A 20,997-nucleotide genomic window follows, 5' to 3' on the forward strand; every position below is an offset into this window, starting at 1 on the left:
GGTGCGAGTGGAAGGAAGCGGCGGAAGAAAGGAAGATACGAATGAATGAGTGCCGCGGAGACCCGGGTCGCGGAGGAAGGGGCCGGGGGCGCCCGCGGAGATGGCAGCCGCAGCGCCGGGGCGGGCCCCCGCGCCAGAGGATGAGGAAGCCCCGCACCGGCGCCGGTCCCACCGCACCCGCCTCTCCGCCAAAATGGGGTCGCGCGCGGAGCAGGAAAGAGAGGACTGTGAGGGAAGAGGGGGAAATGGTAAAAATAAATCACTCACCCTACGCGCGAACCTCCAGGCTCTCTCAGCCCCGCTCCTCCGCCCTCCTCGAGCCGCGACGGCGGCTCCTCAGCGGCGCTAGGGGGAGCCCCGGGCCCGGAGCGGGGCAGCGGCGGCAGCCGGACCGGGAGCCCCTCCGCACCTGCCCCTGTGGCGGAGCCGCGACGAGCCAGGCGGAGTGCGCCGCGGACCTGTCCGGCCGTGCGCATGCGCCGCGCGCCCGCCCCGTAAGGTAAATCCTCAGCCTGCCTTCCCCGCCCCTCCCCAAAGGGGCGGGGCGAGGCCGAAGACAGGTGGTCTGGAGGGCTCTGCTAGGAGACGAAGGGGGCGCGGCCACCTTCTCCGCTCCCCCCGCCCTCCTTAAAGGGGCAGCACTTTCGCGCGGAGATGGCATCTGGGTGGGTCGGGGTTTTGCAAACGTCTCGTTTTACAGATAGAAAACTGAGGTTCAGAGGTGAAGGTGACCTGCCTCAGGTCAGCGAACTCAGAAATGGCAGAAACTGGAACTCGAGACTCGCCGGTCGGGGCTCTGTACTGAACCCATCAAAGTCGTCACATACCATCACCCCCCCATGCGTGGAATGGCTGGACTGGTGGGCACGCCTTTCCCTCTCTGCCAGGTACTGAGCCTCACACTCCCAGACACGGCAGATGCGCTTGGCAGGCTCCCCAGAGCCGACAGGTACTGGGAGTACGAAGGTATCGCCTGCGAAGGTATCCTGGAGACGGCCTTGGGAGGTGTTAAGTAATCAGTCTGAGAACAGAAATCAGGCGCCACGTGAGACTTGTACGGTGCTACTCATAGCACTTTCAGACAAACGAGACTTTGTTCTGGGGTTTGCTCTGGGCAAAGATTTCTGATGGACAGAGAAGTTGAATGTGACAGAGGGTGCAGCTTCTTCAGTTTTCCCTAATTCCCTTTTCCCTCTGAGCATAAATGCTCCCTCTTTACCTACAAAACCAGAACATCCCATCTAGCTAGCTCATCCTAATCCTGTTATGAAACTCTCAGATTTTTTCATTAACACTAACGTGTAAACGATCACAACGTTACCTCTCCCAGGGATATTTTCAATGTGACTGCGGAGCAGATCGTTACTATGGAGGTAAATGGTTCTAAACATTTTGGGGTCAAGTGTCCTACTGAAAACCCCATAAAAGTATGCGCTTTTCTCTCCTGGAAAATGCATATATGCACACAGATTTGCACACAATTTCAGGAGATTTTTGGATCCAGGAAGCCTATCTGTGAAACCCTGATTATGAACCCTTGTTCTAGTCAAATGAGTAAGATCCCAGTAACTATCTGGGCCTCAGCACATGTAGCCAAGAAATCACTCCTTGCCCCAAGTATAGAAGGGCAGCCCTTAACCTTATTTAGCCTTCTGTCTTCCTCTTCCTCTCGAGTTACACGGAGACCAAGTGATATTGGCCATATTACAAAGAAATGTGTTAAGAGAGTCATGGAGAGAGTAGGTGACTTTTTCAAGCCACATTCTAAAGGCAAGAAGAGTCCAAGGCCTCATACTTTTACCCTAACTATCATACTTATGGATGATTTAGGGGTCCTACACTGTATCCATTATAATCTTCATCAATTTCAATTAAACACAGGGAGCTGAGGTTTTGCAAACACTAATGCTGAGAGAACAGTCTTCACAATCCAAGGACTCTGGTCCATTTGTCTGACACACTGACGCCCACTCTTAAATAACCCTGGTCCATATCGACCCACCATCCTCTATTTGAACTCTATCTAGTTCTTACACCTGCTCAGTCCCTTAGATATGAGCTCTGAGTAATCACACACCTGTAACCCAATCTCCCACTGAGAGCAGAAATCTCTTCTGTAATATCCTCAACACCTGAACATCCAGTTTAGCTCGGGTATCTCCATTTTCTTTGGAGATAAAAAAATGGGGGGGGGGTATCTCCATTTATGGGGAGCTCATTATCACAATGGTCAGCCTCCTCTAATTGTGAGGAGCCTCTTCTTTTACACTGATCAGAAATCTGATGCCCAACAACTGTCATCCATTGGTTCTAATTTTATTTCTGGAAAGCAACATAGACATGATGCTGGCCTGGGGGAGCTTACCATCCAGCAAAGAAAACAGTCCATTTGATGAGTGATAACCATAAAATAGAATGAGTCCTGTGAGGAAGATGCAGTGCCCCTTTCAGAGGCTCCTTTGTCCTTAACAGCCTTAGACCTGTTCCTGATCTGTGTAAGAACTCATGAGGAAGCTCTAGCACTACCCCATGGGGGATGTCCTGAAAGAAGGAACAGAAAACAAGACCCTAAGTGCTGAATTTATTCTTCCACGATCCTCTCCTCATCATTCTGCATGAATGGAATCACATTTCAGCTGAGGTCAAAGTTTTAGGTTGAAAAAACAAGCGGAAGGATGCAAAAAAAAGATGTTTACATAAAAGCACTAAGCTCCGATGATAATTTAATCATGGTGGCTTGCTAGCATTTTTTTGAGTCCTTAGTATGTGTCAAGCACTATACTATCAGCCCTCGACTCGCATTTCCTCTTTTACTTTACAAAATCAGTCATTGAGTCATTCAGTCAACACATGTTTTTGCCCCTCTACTATGTCCCAGGCACCATGCTGAGAGTTTAGGGTGGAGGACAGTAAGCCATGTGGTCCCTGCCCTGGAGGGGCTCAAAATTTCGTAAAAGGAAGGGCTATAAGCTCACAATTACGACATGGCATGATTCGTTGTAATTTAGGAGGGTGGAGGAACTAACCCTCCCTGGAATGGCTGTGAAGGCTTCAGAGAAGATGAGCTCGGTCTTGAAGAGATGAGGCAAGGGCCACGAAGAAAAGGCACATGGGCACAGAGGCAGAGGAAGGGGAGTTCACACATGCTGGGGTGGTAAGACTGTAAAGTCCTCCTCATATGCCAAGCTAAGGAGTATGAACTTACCTCCTGAAGGCAACCACCAGTAAATAGAAGCTTCTAAGCAAAGGAGAGACATAATCATACGTGTTTTATATCAAGATCACTCTGACCACAGTGTCCAACATGCACTACAGTGGGAGAGAGAATGGAGACCAGAAGACCAGTGAAGCTGTTGTGAAGTGCAGGCGAGAGATAATAAGAGCTCGTTCTAGGAAACTAGCAATGGAGAGGAAGAATGGGCACCAGAATTAAGATATTTACTGATGTAGAATCTACAAGAGTTTGTGACTAGCTGAATCTAGGGGAAGAAAAAGCAGGGGCTGTGGAGCATGACCCCGAGGTTCCTAGCTTAGTAGACTAATTGAATGGTGACACCATCCAATCCCAAAACCTTTACACAGTTTTCATTCCTGTTCTCTTTCAACCTTTATCCCTGTAAACGCACATGGCTTCAGTTGGTATCTTCAGATGTCTGCAACTATTTCCCAATACTTTTTCCTATTTCTCCAGTCACACTTATCATTTTAATGGCTGCAGAATATTTCATCACGTTGAAATAGCTGTTTCCTTCACTTGCTAAAGGTCCACACCCTGCACGCCTGGTTCACCCTAGACTCATTTGGCTCTGGGCATTTTGCAAAGGACAAGTTGAGCGTAGAAAGAGAGCCTTTAGGTGAAGGGTATTGGAAACGCATAGCCTCAAGGGCCAGCAAAGCTGCAACTCTCGTGGGAGAGGCTGGGCAACTGTACTGCAAGCAGAAATTGCAAAGCTGTTGAAAAGAACCTATCAACCGTGGGAATCCTGATGTCTACTTCCCTATGGAAGCTGGGTCTCAAGTCCTAACCCACCTAATCCATTCATTCCTTCATTCATTTATTCCCTCTTGGAGCAATGCATTCTTGTGAAGCAGAGGGCAATAAAGCAGAGCTGAAAGCAGCTTTATTTAGCTGTGGATTTAGCCCCGCCAGGGTTTTGAAGTCTATTCAAAACCCTTCACAAGTGAACCTCTCAGAGCCCCAGTTTCCCCACAAGTTTGTTGTAAGGATTAGTTTCGGTAAAATTTGTACAGTATTTGGGACAGAACGAAGCATACATTAAGTTCAATAATTATTTTCAGTCTTGGATCCTTCCCTGTGCCTCCTTGACTCCCAACATATTCCTTAGTTTCTGAGCACACCCACCAGGCGACAGTGCACATGCTGGAGTTCAGAGCCTGAATCTGCCAGAGTGAAGCAGGGCACTCACTTCATCTCTCTAACCTTCCATTTCCCATCTGTGAAATGGGAATAAAAACCTATCCACAGGAATGTTGTGATGCTCTCATAAATACTATATAGGAAAATATGTTCAAAACCCCAAAGCACTATGTCATTACTGACTATGACTGCTATTATAGACCTCACTGTTTTCTTGGTTTCTCCCCATTTAAAAAAATGATGACTTCAGCATAAGTTCCGTGGATTGTAATCACTGGGTCGAAGGATCTGAACATTGTTATGGTTCCTGATTGGCACGGCCCAATCGCTCTTAGGACTCTGTGAATAGCTGCTGCCATCGTTAACTCACATACACCATTCAATATGTTTAAGCGCCTAGATTATAGCTTCTGCTGCCTCTGTGTCCAGTCTTTGTCCTTAATCTAACATTCAGGAACTTCTGTCGACTGCTTGTCTCCTCCTCTTCAAGGAGTGAATGAATACTGAATCCCTGAACAAAGAGGGGCCTTCCCAAATATTTCCAACACCGCCGAGGCTGAGAACTAAGACTCCAGGGTCAGGCCTTACAGATGAGCATCCACACAGTGGGTGCATTTAATGAACGCAGAAGAGCACGAGGAAGGAGGCCTGCGAATCCCTGAGCAGCACTCGAAGCCTGTTCAGCATGAGAGATGGCATCAGAGCTGCCCTTCAAAAAGAACCAAAGAACAAAGCCAACAGCTCAAACCCAATACATTCCGGTTATTTAGCAAAGCAGTCACCAGTCTCTCCGGGGCCCTAAAGTTGTCCACATGACCGGACTCCCCCAGTTACAGAGTGTATCTGTGAGGCTCCTCACATTTCCAAGTGTAACACATTTCTCACAAGTGGGCAGCTCCAGTTCAAGTTTCACCAGCCCTCTGAGTGACCTGCAGGAAAGCAGCAGACTCTCACTGCCTTGCATCTGCTGGTCCTTGCCTGCGCCTCCAATACGCTTTCCAGCACCTTCACGTGGCTGTCTCTCAGCCTCCAGGTTCAAGGGTCGCTTCCTCAAAATGGTCCCATCATCTTTCCTAAAGTCGACCATCCATCATCCATCATCAAATCTTCCCTTCCATCATCCTCTCACACGTCACTGGCTTCTTTTTCCTTGATAGCACTTATCACAACCTGTAATTATTGTTTTTATTTTTGAGCTTAAAAAACATTTTAAGTGGGCTTCCCTGGCGGCGCAGTGGTTGAGAGTCTGCCTGCCGATGCAGGGGACACGGGTTCGTGCCCCGGTCCGGGAGGATCCCACATGCCACGGAGCGGTTGGGCCCGTGAGCCATGGCCGCTGAGCCTGCGCGTCCGGAGCCTGTGCTCCGCAGCGGGAGAGGCCGCAACAGTGAGAGGCCTGCGTACCGCAAAAGACTCTCAACACAATGTCGGCTCAGTGAAGACAGAGGCCAGGGCTACCCTGCCCACTCCGACACCTGTCACTGTGCCCACCCAGCTCCTAAGAGACCCTCAATAAATACATGGAATGATTTTTTTGGGTAAAAGTTTGGGTAAAAACAGAGTTTCCTGGCCACCTCTGCCTTTCTTTCGCTCTGGTTATATGAATAATACATGTTGATTGCAGAAAAAAATTGGAAAATACAGATAAGCAAAAGGAAGAAAATATAAACACCCATGATCCAACCTCCCATACCACGTGGATACACTTCCAAATGTTTTTTTCTGTGTCTATACCCATATAAAGATAATGCATATATTTTTATAAAAATGGTTCATATTCTGAATTATCATCTGCTGTGTTCATCTCAAGATTTATCTTAGTCACCTTTCCGTAACAAAGGTACTTCAGCACCTTGTTGTTAAAGGCTCTAGAATACGTATGTACTGGACCACGTAGCTACACCACAAAGTATTTAACAAGTCTCCTAGTGTTAAGCTAAAGGGGAGGTTTCTTCAATGTCAATAAAGGTAACATGTTGTAATACAGCACTTCCTTCTTGACAAGCTTCCCATTTTTTCCCTCTGTGTTTGTATTGCTTTAGAGCTGTATTTCTACAGAACTGTACTCCCCGCCGCCCATTCACCACCTGGAGTTATTAGAGTCCCCGTCAACTAGAGAAGCAAAATTGTCTGCAGCCGGAAAAGCTGAAGTATGACAAAGCCAGGATGATGCCTAGGAGTTCAATTCAGGAATCTGCTGCTGATACAGGCGACAGAAATAAAGAACATGTTTTCTTGCCAAGACTTTAATGTAAAAAGAGGAAAAGAAAGACTTTCTGTACGTCTTCACTTCTCCTTCCCAAGCCCTGTTTAGAGGCCAAGTTTTTCCCAAGAGGGATGGGCTGGTCCACGGAGTTTACTGCTGTTGTAAGCAGTCCACAGGCCAAAGCCCACTGCCCCGTTTAAAGCAGAGGTGGCTGCAGAAAAGTCTAAGAGGGCACACAAGGATGTGCTGCCCTTTTTCACGAACAGCTCTCTCAGCCCCTTGTGTGGTTCGGGAGCCACTTGGCATTTTCAGCTCTGACAGTCACACCCTCCACGAGAAAAGGCCTCCCTCTGCCCACCTGGCACAGCAGACCCCACTCCAGCAGGACCCGTCAGTGTGCCAGGGCGCCCGCTACCTGGACCACCTGCCCACCCCCACTGCAGGTGGGCCACCTTGTCAAGATGCACAGGCACAGGAAGGGGTCACTGAAGGTGGAGCTGAGATGATATAAAATCAGAGATGGTGCCGGAGGGAGGGAAGGGAGAGGAAGGGCTGGGTGGGCCTTCCATTCCTGGGTCTCACCACCCTGCGACCCAGAAACCCAAATAGAGGTTAATCTGCTATTCCACCACCTTATATGGCACCGCTTCGGCGGCAGAGGGAAACTATCTGTAAAGAAATAGAATTCCTAATTAATTTATCGATGCCATTTAAAAAAGATTTTGTGGGACTTCTCTGGTGGTCCAGTGGGTAAGACTCCACACTCCCAATGCAGGGGGCCCAGGTTCGATCCCTGGTCGGGGAACTAGATCCCGCATGCATGCCTCAACTAAGAGTCCGCATGACACAACTAAGACTCCGCATGACGCAACTAAAAAGAAAAAAAAAGATCCTGCATGTCTCAACAAAGATCCTGAGTGCCGCAATTAAGACCAGGGCAGCCAAAATAAATAAATAAAAATATATCTTAAAAAAATAAATAAATAAAAATAACAATGATTTTGTCTGAACTTACAGTTACAAAAAGGGAAGGGGGTGTAGGGGGATAAATTAGGAGCTTGGGATTAACAGATAAACACTACTATAGATAAAATGTATAAACAACAAGGACCTACTTATAGCACAAGGAAGTATATTCACTATCTTGTAATAAACTACAATGGAAAAGAATCTAAAAAACAATACACACATATAACTGAATCACTGTGCTGTACAACTGAAACTAACACAACATTGTAAATCAACTATAGTTCAATTAAAAAAAAAAAGATTTTGTGTGTGTTTTCCAGAAATACCATGGTTAGAGAAAAGAGAAGGGAATTTGGTTTGAAATATAATGATGACAGAACGAATTATTACCGCCAACACCTCTGATCAATGGTTTCATTTTGGCTGGTTTTGAACAAAATGATTTCCACTCAATTTTATAATTCAATCCTTATAATGACATCATGCGAAAGATTTTATTGCTCCCAGTTTCCAGGTAACAGAATTCAGGTAAGGTACAAAAAGTTTTTAAGTATTTTGCTAGAGGTCACAAAGCTACTAAGAGATGGAGCCAGGATTAGACCCCAGGTCCTAGAGCTGTTTATATTCATGAGTCACTCAACCTTCCTTGCTTCCCACCCCTCCTTTCCTTCTACAAACATTAATTAAACCACTTAATGTCAAAGCTCCTTCTAAAACACTAGACTAGTCATCTATAAAATAGGCACACGCGGAGCAAAAAAGCCCATGCGCCACAACTACTGAAGCCCGCGCGCCTAGAGCCCGTGCTCCACAAGAGAAGCCACTGCAATGAGAAGCCCACGCACTGCAACGAAGAGTAGCCACAGCTCGCCACAACTAGAGAAAGCCCGCACGCAGCAACGAAGACCCAATGCAGCCAATAAATAAATAAATTTAAAAAAATAAAAAATAAAATAAAATAGGCACAATAACCACCTAACTCACTGCTATTGTCAGGGTAAACTAAAATAATAGATGGAACATGAAATCGCTAATATTCAAACACTTTTTACTCTAAAAACAGCAATTACATACAGCTAAATCTAATAGGTCCATGGTCTTGGTAAACTCTTAAATGGTTTTAAAAAATGTACATTACAGACTATCTTGGGTTTTGAAATTTGCGGTTTTAGTATTCAGACTCGGAAGGCTGTCTATCACAGTGGCTGAGAGCTCAGACCCTGGACTCAGAGTCTGAAACCCTTAATTCTCTCATTTGTAAAAAAAAAAAAAAATAGGAAAGTAGGGACTTCCCTGGTGGCGCAGTGTTTAAGAATCCTCCTGCTAATGCAGGGGACACGGGTTCCATCCCTGGCCGGGGAAGATCCCACATGCCGCGGAGCAGCTAAGCCCGTGCTCCACAACTACGGAGGCTGCGCCCTAGAGCCCACGAGCCACAACTACTGAAGCCCGTGCGCCTAGAGCCCGTGCTCCGCAACAAGAGAAGCCACTGCGATGAGAAGCCCACGCACTGCAACGAAGAGTAGCCACAGCTTGCCACTAGAGAAAGCCTGCGCGCAGAAACGAAGACCCAACGCAGCCAAAAATAAATAAATTAATTATTTTTTTTAAATAGGAAAGTAATGGTATTCACTTTCAGAATTAAGTTATTTCATGTAAAGCACTTAGCGCACTGCCTGGCAAAGGTAAGTGCTCAATAAATAGTAGTCTCTTCTATTATTTGTTATTATTGTTATTATTAACTTGCTACTTTCATTAAGACAGTATTTGCATAAAGCTGCCCATATTAGCATTACGTATAATAAAAACCAGATACGAAATTTCCCACGATAGGGAAACAGCACAGTTGGGTTTGAAAGAACTGTCTTTAGAATGAATGAAAACCAATTTAATTAAAATTTAAAAGCTCCTGCTTTGCCACTTAGGGGCCATATAATTTTGAGCAAATTATTTCTTTTCTCTGGATCTGTTTCCTCACTTCGAAAATGAAGGGTCTGCTCTCAATGACTCATAAGCCCTCTCCAGATTTAAAGTTTATATTCCTAAGGTTCTAAATAAATTATAATCCATCAACATCAAGGATAATAAGCAACCCCTAGGTACATAGAAAGATGACAGCAACATGATAAAATATTTTATGAATTAATAATCACAACCTCCTTTAACCCTGTTTTTTTTTTTTCTGTAACAGTGATCACCTCCTAAGAGAATTTCTATTATGTTTATTGTGAATATGAAATAAGCAGAAGCACCAGGAGAACAGGGATGTAGGTCTGGTTGGTTCACCAATCTGTTTATCCCCAGCCACTAGAGTGATGCCTGGCACATAGTAGGAGCTCAATTAACATTTGCTGATTGAAAATTTGTGAATATTAAGTTAAAAGAGCAAAGTACAAAAGTATATACATAAAATAGAATATCATTCATATAAAATATCTACCCTTATGGGGAAATGGCAAATGGGATCAGAGAAGTTGAAACTCGATGACAACACAACGAGAGCAGGGATGAAAGAATTTTATTTTCCTTCAATGTTTTGAACAATATTATTTGTTCAAAAAGATAGCATTCGAACAGAGAAGCATGCATGTAGAGAGGAGAAAAGTGAAATAGAAATGGAAGTAGCCACGGGAAATGGGAGCAGACCTGAAGGAGGGCACGAGGAAGGGCCGGAGGGACCATAGGGGATAGAAGGCTCTGGGCGGTTAGTTACTCTGTGAATGGAAACAGAATCACAGGGGCAGAAGGAAAAGCAGGTAATCTGACGCAGAAAAGAAAAGCCAATTTATTTTGAACTTTTAATTACAAGCGAATATCTATTAAACTATTCGCCGGTTGATAGAAGTTCCCCATTAACTGCCTCAATCAATGGAAGCTTTGGTGAATTTGAGCACTAAGGGGCCCTTGGGGTGTTACCTGTTACTGTTCTCATCACTCCTGAGCCTTCTCTTGAGCTGCTGTTGTGGATGCAAGAAGAATGAGGCCCACATACTATGGTTAACTGGTAAACCATAGGTCTTTCATGAACAAATTGACCAACAATTCCATCCAGGGTCACACACTGGGGGGAGCACACAGAGTACAGGAAACAGCCTTCCCTTCCAGGGGATGAAAGACACATTACCTTATTACAGTACAAAGCAACACACAACTGCCAAAGAAATTGATACAGACAAATGGCCTGGAAAATTGAAGGGAAAGAATCATTCCTTTTGGTTTGGGGGAGTCCAAGGGGAGGGGGCAGGGAGGAGATGTCCAGCCTTGTCCTGAACTTTATCAAATCACTGGGCCCCTAGGGCTGTTTGTGGACTTAATCTTGAACCCTTCACCTGGTCCTGTCTTGCCTTTGGGATCACATGCTACTCTGAATGCCTCCAGCCTCCAACTGCTCGCTTGAGCTGGTCACCACGGCCATGCCTTTGAACCTTGAGCGAAGCAGGTCAGATCCCCAGCTAGGAGAGTTCTTGGGACCCGTGTTTCTTGTTTCCAGCACGTAACATAATTCTAATTGTATGGTGATTCGTGTACTTCCCTGAACACTGTGAGCTCCAGCAGGGCAGAAAGCCATCCTGTTTTGTCATCACTGTATCCCAGTGCTAGCACAGAGCCGGGCACCATGCCTGGTACAAGGCACGCACTCAAACCGTTGCAGCTTGTCAAAGAGATGGCATGCGTCCAGCCTGAGTTAACCCAGGCCTAGGGCCTTTACCCTACTCTGAAGCCCTAATATGGCCACAGCCCTGGACCCAGGGAATTGGATAAGCAGCTTAAGAAGGTGAGACTTAAGCCCTCCCCAAAGTAGCCAAAATGATAAGGTCATTAGCTGTGTGACCCAAGAGTTGAAATACAGAGCTTTAGACAGTACAATGGGGATAAGTCAAACAGGAGCTAAGAGCCTGGAAACAGTTTAGATTCTCACAGTTTTGAACTTGGGGGCTACAGAAGAAAAGATATTGCATAAGGTTAAAAAAAAAAGAAAAAGAAAAAGAAAAGAGGAGACCTTTCCAAGAGAGAACCAATATGGTCCAAGTTAAGAAGAAGCTTAACTGGTTTAGCTAGCTTCCTCTCTCAAATCCTGGTGCTGATTTCATGTTAGAAGACAGGTTTAGAGAGAGAGCATCCGGGCTTCCCTGGTGGCGCAGTGGTTGGGAGTCCGGCTGCTGATGCAGGGGGCACGGGTTCGTGCCCCGGTCTGGGAGGATCCCGCGTGCCGCGGAGCGGCTGGGCCTGTGAGCCATGGCCACTGAGCCTGCGCATCCTGTGCTCCGCAATGGGAGAGGCCACAGCAGTGAGAGGCCCGCGTAACGCAAAAAAAAGAAAAAAAAACACATACCGCAAAAAAAAAAAAGAGAGAGAGAGAGCATCTGTCCTCAGTTTCAATGCACAGAAGAGAGCGGAATGCTGCCATGCCCCAGCTCTGGTTGTCTGAACCCACAGACTTGGAGAAATGTCTGTGGTGTCCATTTCAGCATTCTATTTAACATTTTTATTTAATAGGTCACTTGTATTAATGAGTGCCTGCATCAGAGTTTTTGAATGAATCGCCTAATTTTAGACATGGAAAGAACCTTGGAATTGACCTTTATCTAACATTTTGCTCTTTAGAAAGTGGAGGGGCCCAAGACAGGTCCAGAGGGGGCCCACAGGAGCACAGCCCCCCAGGCCTGGACTCTGGGCCCAGAGTGAGGATCACATGGGTTCCCGTCTACACTGTCAGAGAACTGCTGAGTTCGTTTCCAAAGGTTAGTCTGGATCACTGAGGCGTCAACAGAGTCCTGCAAAAATACCTCTACTAATAAGCAGTGTGTAACATTCAGTGTGGTATCTGGTGTGATCTTCCAGGGTAAACAAGGTCAATTAAAACATTACCCTTATTTGGCCCTTCATTACTCACAAATCTCTTCCAAGGTAGAAAAAAAAAAAAGGAGACATGTACGGATGGATAAAGAAACAAGTGGGGCTTCCCTGGTGGTGCAGTGGTTAAGAATCCGCCTGCCAAGGCAGGGGACACGGGTTCGAGCCCTGGGCCAGGAAGATCCCACATGCCATGGAGCAACAAAGCCCATGCACCACAACTACTGAGCCTGCGCTCTAGAGCCCGCGAGCCACGACTACTGAGCCCACGTGCCACAACTACTGAGGCCCGCGCACCTAGAGCCCGTGCTCCGCAACAAGAGAAGCCACCGCATGAGAAGCCTGTGCACCGCAACGAAGAGTAGCCCCCACTTGCCGCAACCAGAGGAAAGCCCACGTGCAGCAACAAAGACCCAACACAGCCAAAAATAAAATAAAGATTAAAAAAAAAAAAGAAACAAGTGGAAATGCAGATTTCATGGGACTTCCCAATCACCTTTAAGTGAGGAATGGTATCGTTCTTGGTGGTAATACTGAACTACTCACAGAGTTCCTATAAATACTATTCCTGCTGTTGTGTCTTTGCCCATGCTGTTCCCTCTATGCTGTTCCCTACAAACACCCTTCCCACCACTCCCATACTTCCCATCCAAACTACCCACCAAGACTCCAGTCAGGCATCTCTATGGACATTGGATAAGGATTTCAACGTGAATTAGTTCCTGTTTTTACCTTTTTCAGTAACACACAGCCCTACTTAACCTGACGGTCCTTCTAGGATGTTTCAAAAAGACTAGCAATGGTATGAGGTTTGCATAGCACCATGTCCTCCATTGAGAAAAGAGCTACAGAAATACAAGGTAATGTTTTATTAATTTATTTCACCTGATTCCTTGAATTGACTTTGATGGATGAATCAACCAACCCAAGATTAATAGCCTGGTTTACTACACTCATTCCTCTTTTCAAGCCACAAGCCAAAATAAACTCCCCCTCAATTTATAATCTTGCAAAATGTGCTTTTGCATATCGACTCCTGAATCCACTGTGGTTATTAAAAGGATGGCTGCATCTGTCAGAATGGTCCAGGTTACTCTGTGGTAACAAACAAGCCCTAAATCTCAACCCCAATGATGACCACACTGGTCACTCTAGGATCAACACAAGGAACCCAACAACTCCATCTCTGTAGACTTTACCTGACACTCTGGATTAAGCAACTCTGTAGCTGACATCAGTTTCAAAGACATGACCCCCTCCTTTCTTCATCCAACCACCTATAAAGCTGTCTTGCAGGGCTGCTGTGTGGACTGGATGTGATCCTGTTTGTTAGACACCCAGGACACTGCCTAGCTTATAGGCAGCAGTTGGTAAATGATAATGGTGGCTAGTACCATAACCATTATCCCTACTCATCTTCAAATGATGATAATGATGTTATTATTATAATTCTCATACACCAGTGGTTCCTTTACTCATCGGCACATTGGAATTGCCTGGAGAGCTTAAAAACTACCAGTGCTTGTGTCCCAGCCCTGGAGTCAGTGAATTAATGCATCTAGCCTGTTGCCCTGGCTTTGGAATTTTGAAAGCTCCCCAGGTGATTCTAACGTGCAGACAAGTTTGAGAACCACCATCATAGAGGCAGCAAGATTCACATCTATACAGACACATATGTCCCTGTGTACACACACCAGCTGGTCTGCTCCCAGGTTCCATAAATCCAGCCACCTTTATAACAGTGGTGTTCATATCATTTGGGTCAGTGAGGTTATGAGTGGCAACAAATAGCCCCTAAATATTAACCCTAATGACAACTATGGTGGGCACCGTCCAGGGTCAACTAGATGAGCCCAGCAACCATGTTTTTCTGGTCTTTACCTGACACTGAGGCCTACGCAGTTTACCCTCAGACCTTGTTTCCTCTTTACTTTCACAAGTTTGCCAGGCCCATAGTAAATCAGAGCCAAAAAATTATACTAGTGGAGACAGATTGGGAGGACATCTGGTCAAAGGAGAGCCACCAAAAGCTATTAGTAACTGAGACTATGAGTTTGTTAATTCTCAATCCCCAAGACCCAAAACATAGTAGCCAACTGAAGAGAAATGTGGATAGGTAAATTCATTATCATCACTAATTACCTAAAAAGAAGTGAAAAGCAGATGCAGAAACTCAAAAAGTACAGCATCTAAGTTGAAAACCTTATGGGTCAAGTGTTTACCAACCATCATTTTGATTTCCCTCTTTTTGTTCCTTTCTCTCAGGATGAAATTACGTCTGCTGGGGTGGAAGTGAGATCAGGAGATCTATGAACAAAACAAGGGCCTTTCACCTGGCAGCAAATCACAAGATATGCACGCTGGGTGCAGGCAACAGTATGAACACAGAAATTTTGCCACCAGCACACAAGCAAAATCATCTCCTGCTCTGTTGGATGCTAAGGCTCTGCAGAGTCTGGAGAAAACTAAAACTCCAACTTGTTTGCCCTTGTTTGGGCCGTTTAATTTAGGAATCACTCTGGCTTTACATCAACTCTTTACCAAAAAATGTATTCTGTGTTGTGAACACTCGCGCTAACTTGGGGCCCAGGGGGAGGAAGCATTGTATACGATTACATAATAGTTACTCTATTATTTTAAAACCAAATGGATGCCTCAGGCAGCAAAGTCAAAAGGAGAGAGAAATCATTTTTGTAAAATTATCTGAATGCAACCATCTCTCCTGATGCATTGTGAGCTAACAGTGGTTCTGCTTTTCTCAGAAGCTCATTCAATTATCTGTTGCTTATCTGGACCAGGGAGAGGGGTTTTCCTCCCACTTAGACTTAGTTAAAGAAAAAAAGCAGGCAGGATCCCTCTAATAAAAGCCTGAAATGAAAAGCAATAACTACTCCCAAGGCCCTGCTTATTGTGGAGGAGTCATTAGACGAAGCTTTGCAGGGTTTTTGTTAATCTATTTTCACTACATCACAAAAAGGAGAGGAAGAAATGTGGGATCCACAGGCTCAAAACACCTTGCTTTCCTCTCCTGGGTGTGCAATTGCCAGCAAGCCACTTAACCTCTCTGAACTTGTTTGTTCACCTGTAAAATGGAAATACCTGCTTGACAAGAACATTATAAGAACTGAGAAAACATGTAATGTGCCTAGCCTTCAACAATGTAAACACTCGTTCCTCTGATCACTGCCAAACTCTCAGGAAGCTCACTAGAATGGGAGCTTTTTAAGAGAAGGGACAATGCCTTACTCATCTTTCTATACCCAGATCCTAAACGCTGCCCCTTAGAGAGAGCAATTGCTTCTTTAACATCTGTTCCATTCCTCTCCCACCAAGCAGCACTCCCTCATTCATTCAGACCTCATCTCCAATTCCAGGGGTGGGTCCAGAATGGTCTGAGCCAATCAGTGTCATCCCATTTCCTCTGCCACCGTGATTGGTTGAGAGATAGAGCGCGTCCTGAGACGATCCAATCCGAGGGAAGCTCAGAAATTTTGTTCAGTGGCTCTGGGGAGAGATGGGAGCTCTTTCTTCCCTGGATGTAAACAAGCAAGCATGCGTTCTGAGAGGTACCGGCATCCAGGCCACCACACTGGACAGCTATATCCCCTGTACTTCTTCGAGCACGTGTATTCTACGTGGCGTCTCCTGGTGCTGAGCAATACAGAAGCCCTGCTGGCAGCCCTCTCACTATTATGGAGTCACCAGAGAATAGAGCCAACAGACAGACGTGCAGAGCGAAGAGAATCACAAAAAGAGGAAGCTGGAGGAGCCCTGACCAAAGTGTGCCTGAAACCTACATTACCTCTCCATTTCTTGGTTATGTGAACCATTCAACTGCTTCTATCAATTATCCAATTTGAACTGGGTTTTCTGTCCCTTGCAACTCAAAGCAGCCTAATACACCCTCTTGCAAGGCTGAATGAATCACTGAACAAAGAATTGGGCAGAAGCATCATCGCTGTTCCAGTGACTTAACTCAGACTTCAAGTTCCCTAGGAGCACGAGTCCTCACTGGTCTTGGTCATCCCACATCCCAGCGCCTGACAGAGTTCCTGGACCCTGGTCCTCAATAAATACTTTTTTTTTTTTTAAGATGTTGGGGGTAGGAGTTTATTAATTTATTTATTTATTTATTTTGGCTGTGTTGGGTCTTCGTTTCTGTGTGGGGGCTTTCTCCAGTTGTGGCGAGCGGGGGCCACTCTTCATCGCGGTGCGCGGGCCTCTCAGTATCGCGGCCTCTCTTGTTACAGAGCACAAGCTCCAGATGCGCAGGCTCAGTAGTTGTGGCGCATGGGCCTAGTTGCTCCGCGGCATGTGGGATCCTCCCAGACTAGGGCTCGAACCCGTGTCCCCTGCATTGGCAGGCAGATTCTCAACCACTGCGCCACCAGGGAAGCCCAATAAATACTTTTTAAAATAAGTGAATGGAATGAAACCAAAGCACCTGGGGCTTCAGAACCTTCCAGAGCCCCACTCCCCAGGTGTGTCTCTATCAGAGGAGCATGAAGAGGAAGCTCGTAGGATGTGGAGTCATCAGACAGGCCTGAGCTCAAGTCAAAACTCCAAATGAACTTCAGCTTCCTCCCCTGTAAAATGAGAATAATAATACCCATCTTCCTGCACAAGAAGGGCCATGTGAAAGCACTCAGGGTAGGCCATATTCAGGAAGTATGTATTTCCCTCCTTCCATTCAGCTAACCCTGCTTCATACTATGGTTTCTGATCCAGAGTTCAGAAGGTAGAGTTATCATATGTACATGATGGTGAGCCACACCCCAGATCACGCAGCAGAGCCAGCCTTGGGACCGGTAACACACACCCTGAACCTCCCATCCTTCGACACAAACCCACTCCCTTTAGGAGAGGGGTCTTGGGCAGAAGGCAGATATAAAACTAGGTTGTCCAGCTTTCTGGCTATGGTGCTTCCTTTTGGCTTTGCTGGCTGCTTCCTCAAAGAGGTGTGAGACTTGTGCAATTGGCAGTATCCCAGATCTGCACATCCCTAGAGGCTGTTGATTCAACCATTTACAGTGATGCAGAACTCAGCTCAACTGTCGGCTCCAAGAGGGGCAGCAGCCTTGCTTCATTCACTGGGCTACCCCCAGCACCCACAAAACACCCAATGAAATATTTCCTGAGCACCTGAATAAAGATGAATGTGTGGATAAGCAAAGAGCAATGAAATCAAGATTCTCAAATAGAACTGTAGGAAAACCCTGTTAGTTAGTACACAGACTGCTGGTTATGCAGCAGGTAAATCAAAGACCAGGGAATGAGAGAGGGCTTCTGAGGCTGACAGGTGTGGACTATTCTGGTCCTAGAATTCTAGTGCCTACTCCTGGGACCTCAGGCAAGTTCCTAAACTCTCTAAGCCAGTTTCTCTCTGACAAACACAACTACCAAGATTAGATAAGAATTTCTAAATGCCATCTGTTAAACAGGGAGAAAAGACTGAGAGAATATACACCAAAATATTAATAGCAATTAGCCTTAGGTAGTTAGATTATGGAAGGACTTTTATTTTTCTCTTTTTTTGTGCATTTTGGATTTTCTATAATGAACATAAATTGGTGGTCTAGTAAAAATAAAATGAAAATTAAAGTAAGGTGATGGCAATTAAAGCATCTAGCCTAGAACCTATGACACAAAGTAGGAACCCAGCAAATGCTTTGTCCCCATGAACACCCTTCAGACATTCGTAAACAGCCATCATATGTCTCCTATTTCTTGTTAAGTATCTCAGCTAATTTAATGTCATCCTTACATGACTTGATTTCAAGGCTCTCTTTTATCCTCCTCTCTGCAAAGGCTCCATCTGTTAAAACCCCACTCCGGGTATCGTATAAACAGCTCACAGAATCAGCAGCAGCTCTTGTTTGCTCATTCATCTGTTAATTCATTCACTGGGTAAACACTGATTAAAAACCTACTATATTGGACATCCTTGCTTTTGCCTAACCCCCGTTCACAAATGGTTCCCAGATTTTCTCAGGGAACATCTGCCTTCCCTCGTTCTCAGTTCTCGGGCTCTGGGAGGTGCAGACCCGACCCCAGCTTCTTCAAGGGGCGGACATTTAATCCAAGGTGGCCAGTCAGAGCATCTCATTCACCTGGCCACAGGGATTGGTTAGGAACGCGCACCAATCAGGGAAGACCAATCAGAGATATTAAGACTTTTGTTGAACTGCTGGGTAAGTGGCCTTTTCTTCCCTGCTGCTAGAACTGCTGACAGATATCTTGCCGCCACAATCCAAAAAGAAATAGTAGGCAGCACTGAGAGATGGAGAAAACCTGTGTAAGCCTTAGCAACACCGTCTAAGCCTCCATGCCTTCAGTTCCATCCCTGGACTTTGCAGCTACATAAACCAGCAAATCCCCTTTCTGTGGAAGCCAGTTCAAGGTGGGGTTCTGTTACGAGGTCAAAAGAATCCTAACTCATGAAATTTGAAGTGCCGTGACATAAGCTGCATGCTGGCTATAAACAGATGAAGCGAGAGGATCCAGGCCATCTTTCTTGGCACTTGGTCTGAGGTGGAGATAGCTACAAACAACTCCAATTATTTAAAGCCAATAGAAGTTCCCTGGCGGTCCAGTGGTTAAGACTCCATGCTTCCACTGCAGGGGCCATGGGTTCGATCCCTGGTTGGGGAAGTTCCGCATGCTGCGCGGTGCGGCCAATACATAAATAAGTAAATAATAATAACAACAAAAGGGCATTAAAAAAATAAAGCCAATAAGATAATTGCTTCAACTAAATACTACAGAAAGCAATGCTCAGAGCAATGGGAACACAGGGAGGAGTCAGGGCAGGCCTCATGCAAGAAATATCACTTCAATGTCCTCTGTATCTTCATTCAGGCAGTGAAGATAGAATTACTGTTTGGGGAAGTCAACACTCGTTGATACACAGTCATCTCACAGTAAACTAAAACCACTACATCCCACACGGCAGGATGGCCAATGATACTTAAAGCACTAAAGGGTGCTCTCTGGATGAGCCCACAAAACAGCAACAGCCGAGAGCAGGGTCAAACAGCCCTCCCTTGCAAGAATTTCATCCCAATATTACAGATGATGTTACACTCTTAAATAATATTCAGGTCTGGTTTTGTGATTTTGATTCCATGAACTTAAGTTTTCACTCCAGTTTTTCTGCCCGTTTGGATTACTGTTGATCATATCACAAAAACATCACAACAGGGGCTTCCCTGGTGGCACAGTGGTTGAGGACCTGCCTGCCAATGCAGGGGACACAGGTTCGAGTCCTGGTCTGGGAGAATCCCACATGCCGCGGAGCACCACAACTACTGAGCCTGCACCCTAGAGCCCGTGCTCCACAACGAAGAGTAGCCCCCGCTCGCCACAACTAGAGAAAAACCCGTGCTCAGCAGCGAAGACCCAATGCAGCCAAAAATAAATTAATTAAATAAATTAATTAAAACAAAAACAAAAAAACAAAAACATCACAACAGCCCTCTCAAAACGTATAACCTATTTACTGAATTTATTACCAAATGATGAGAGAGAGAGAGAGAGAGAGAACAAGCCTCTGGTTCCATAAAACGTATCATGATGGGCTAGAAATGTGGCTGATTGCTGAAAACAACAAGGGCAACAATGGAAGCACCTCTGGGAACATCTATTTTGCTAAGAAAGGCCCTGAAGGTCGCTCTTTTTAAGTGAACAGAGCCAGTGTCTCTTAGATCTTTGATGATGTGAACTCAACAGGAGAGTTGTGAAGATAAAATAAGTCAGAAAAGGAGGACAGCGCAGGACAAATTCTCCTTGCCGTTGTGGTTTCTAAACACATCAGCGATTCATTTGGTCTAGAAACACAGCTCCAACTTTCCAGAGCAAAGAATCTTAGAGCTGGAAAAATTAACACTGATAGAACACTTTCATGTGGTCTCAAGAGAGATTCCGGGGATAAATGGCAGGAGGGAGAGAGGCTTGAGATGCCTTGCAGATAACTGGGATTGCTAAGAAGCAGCTTGGTTCCCTCTGTTCACAAAGCACTTTTAAGATTGCTCTTGAATTCCACTTCCTCTCCTTGCGTGCCACATGACTTCCCACAAAGACTTTACCTCCCCTCTTCCTGAAAATGGGATTATTGTTTATCACACTGACCAGGCCACTACTAGAGTCCAGGAAGAGTCAGACAATGGAGAGACTCACAGCGTATGACAACACGGGCAAGTGCCTGGTACTTGGCACGTGCTCAATAAATGATGGGGATCAGCAACCCCATGGAGACCTGCCAATCTCCCCTAAAAATGAGGGGTTTGGGTTGAAAGTTCCCAAAGTGAAGTTTTTGTTAATTAGTTTTTAACAACAACAAAAATATCATATGCTTATGCCTAAAAAAAAAAATTTTTTTTTTTTGTTGCTCTGTGCGGCATGTGGGATCTTAGTTCCCCGACCAGGGATCGAACCTGTGCCCTTGACAGTGAAAGTGCAGAGTCCTAACCACTGGACCGCCAGGGAATTCCGTAAAAATTTTTTTTTAAAAAAAGGATATACAGAGCTCCCTGGTGGCACAGTGGTTGAGAGTCCACCTGCCGATGCAGGGGACACGGGTTCATGCCCCAGT

The 20,997-nt window shown here is 45.6% G+C and overlaps 1 protein-coding gene across 2 annotated transcripts in view; it reads right to left on the reverse strand.

The window, feature by feature from the left end:
* Positions 1-20,997, reverse strand: part of CYRIB (CYFIP related Rac1 interactor B) — a 156,548-nt gene that overhangs the window by 88,392 nt on the left and 47,159 nt on the right. The window contains exon 1 of one of the 2 annotated variants that reach the window (XM_007447985.1): positions 268-444. The exons of the other annotated variant lie outside the window; for it this stretch is intronic. The gene's annotated coding sequence lies outside the window, so the exon portion shown is untranslated. Of the gene's footprint in view, positions 1-267; positions 445-20,997 lie in introns of those variants that run through there. 2 annotated transcript variants of the gene reach the window in all.

The sequence above is a fragment of the Lipotes vexillifer genome, unplaced genomic scaffold (genome assembly GCF_000442215.2).
Source record: "Lipotes vexillifer unplaced genomic scaffold, Lipotes_vexillifer_v1.1 scaffold796, whole genome shotgun sequence".
NCBI classification, from domain to species: Eukaryota; Metazoa; Chordata; class Mammalia; order Artiodactyla; family Lipotidae; genus Lipotes; species Lipotes vexillifer.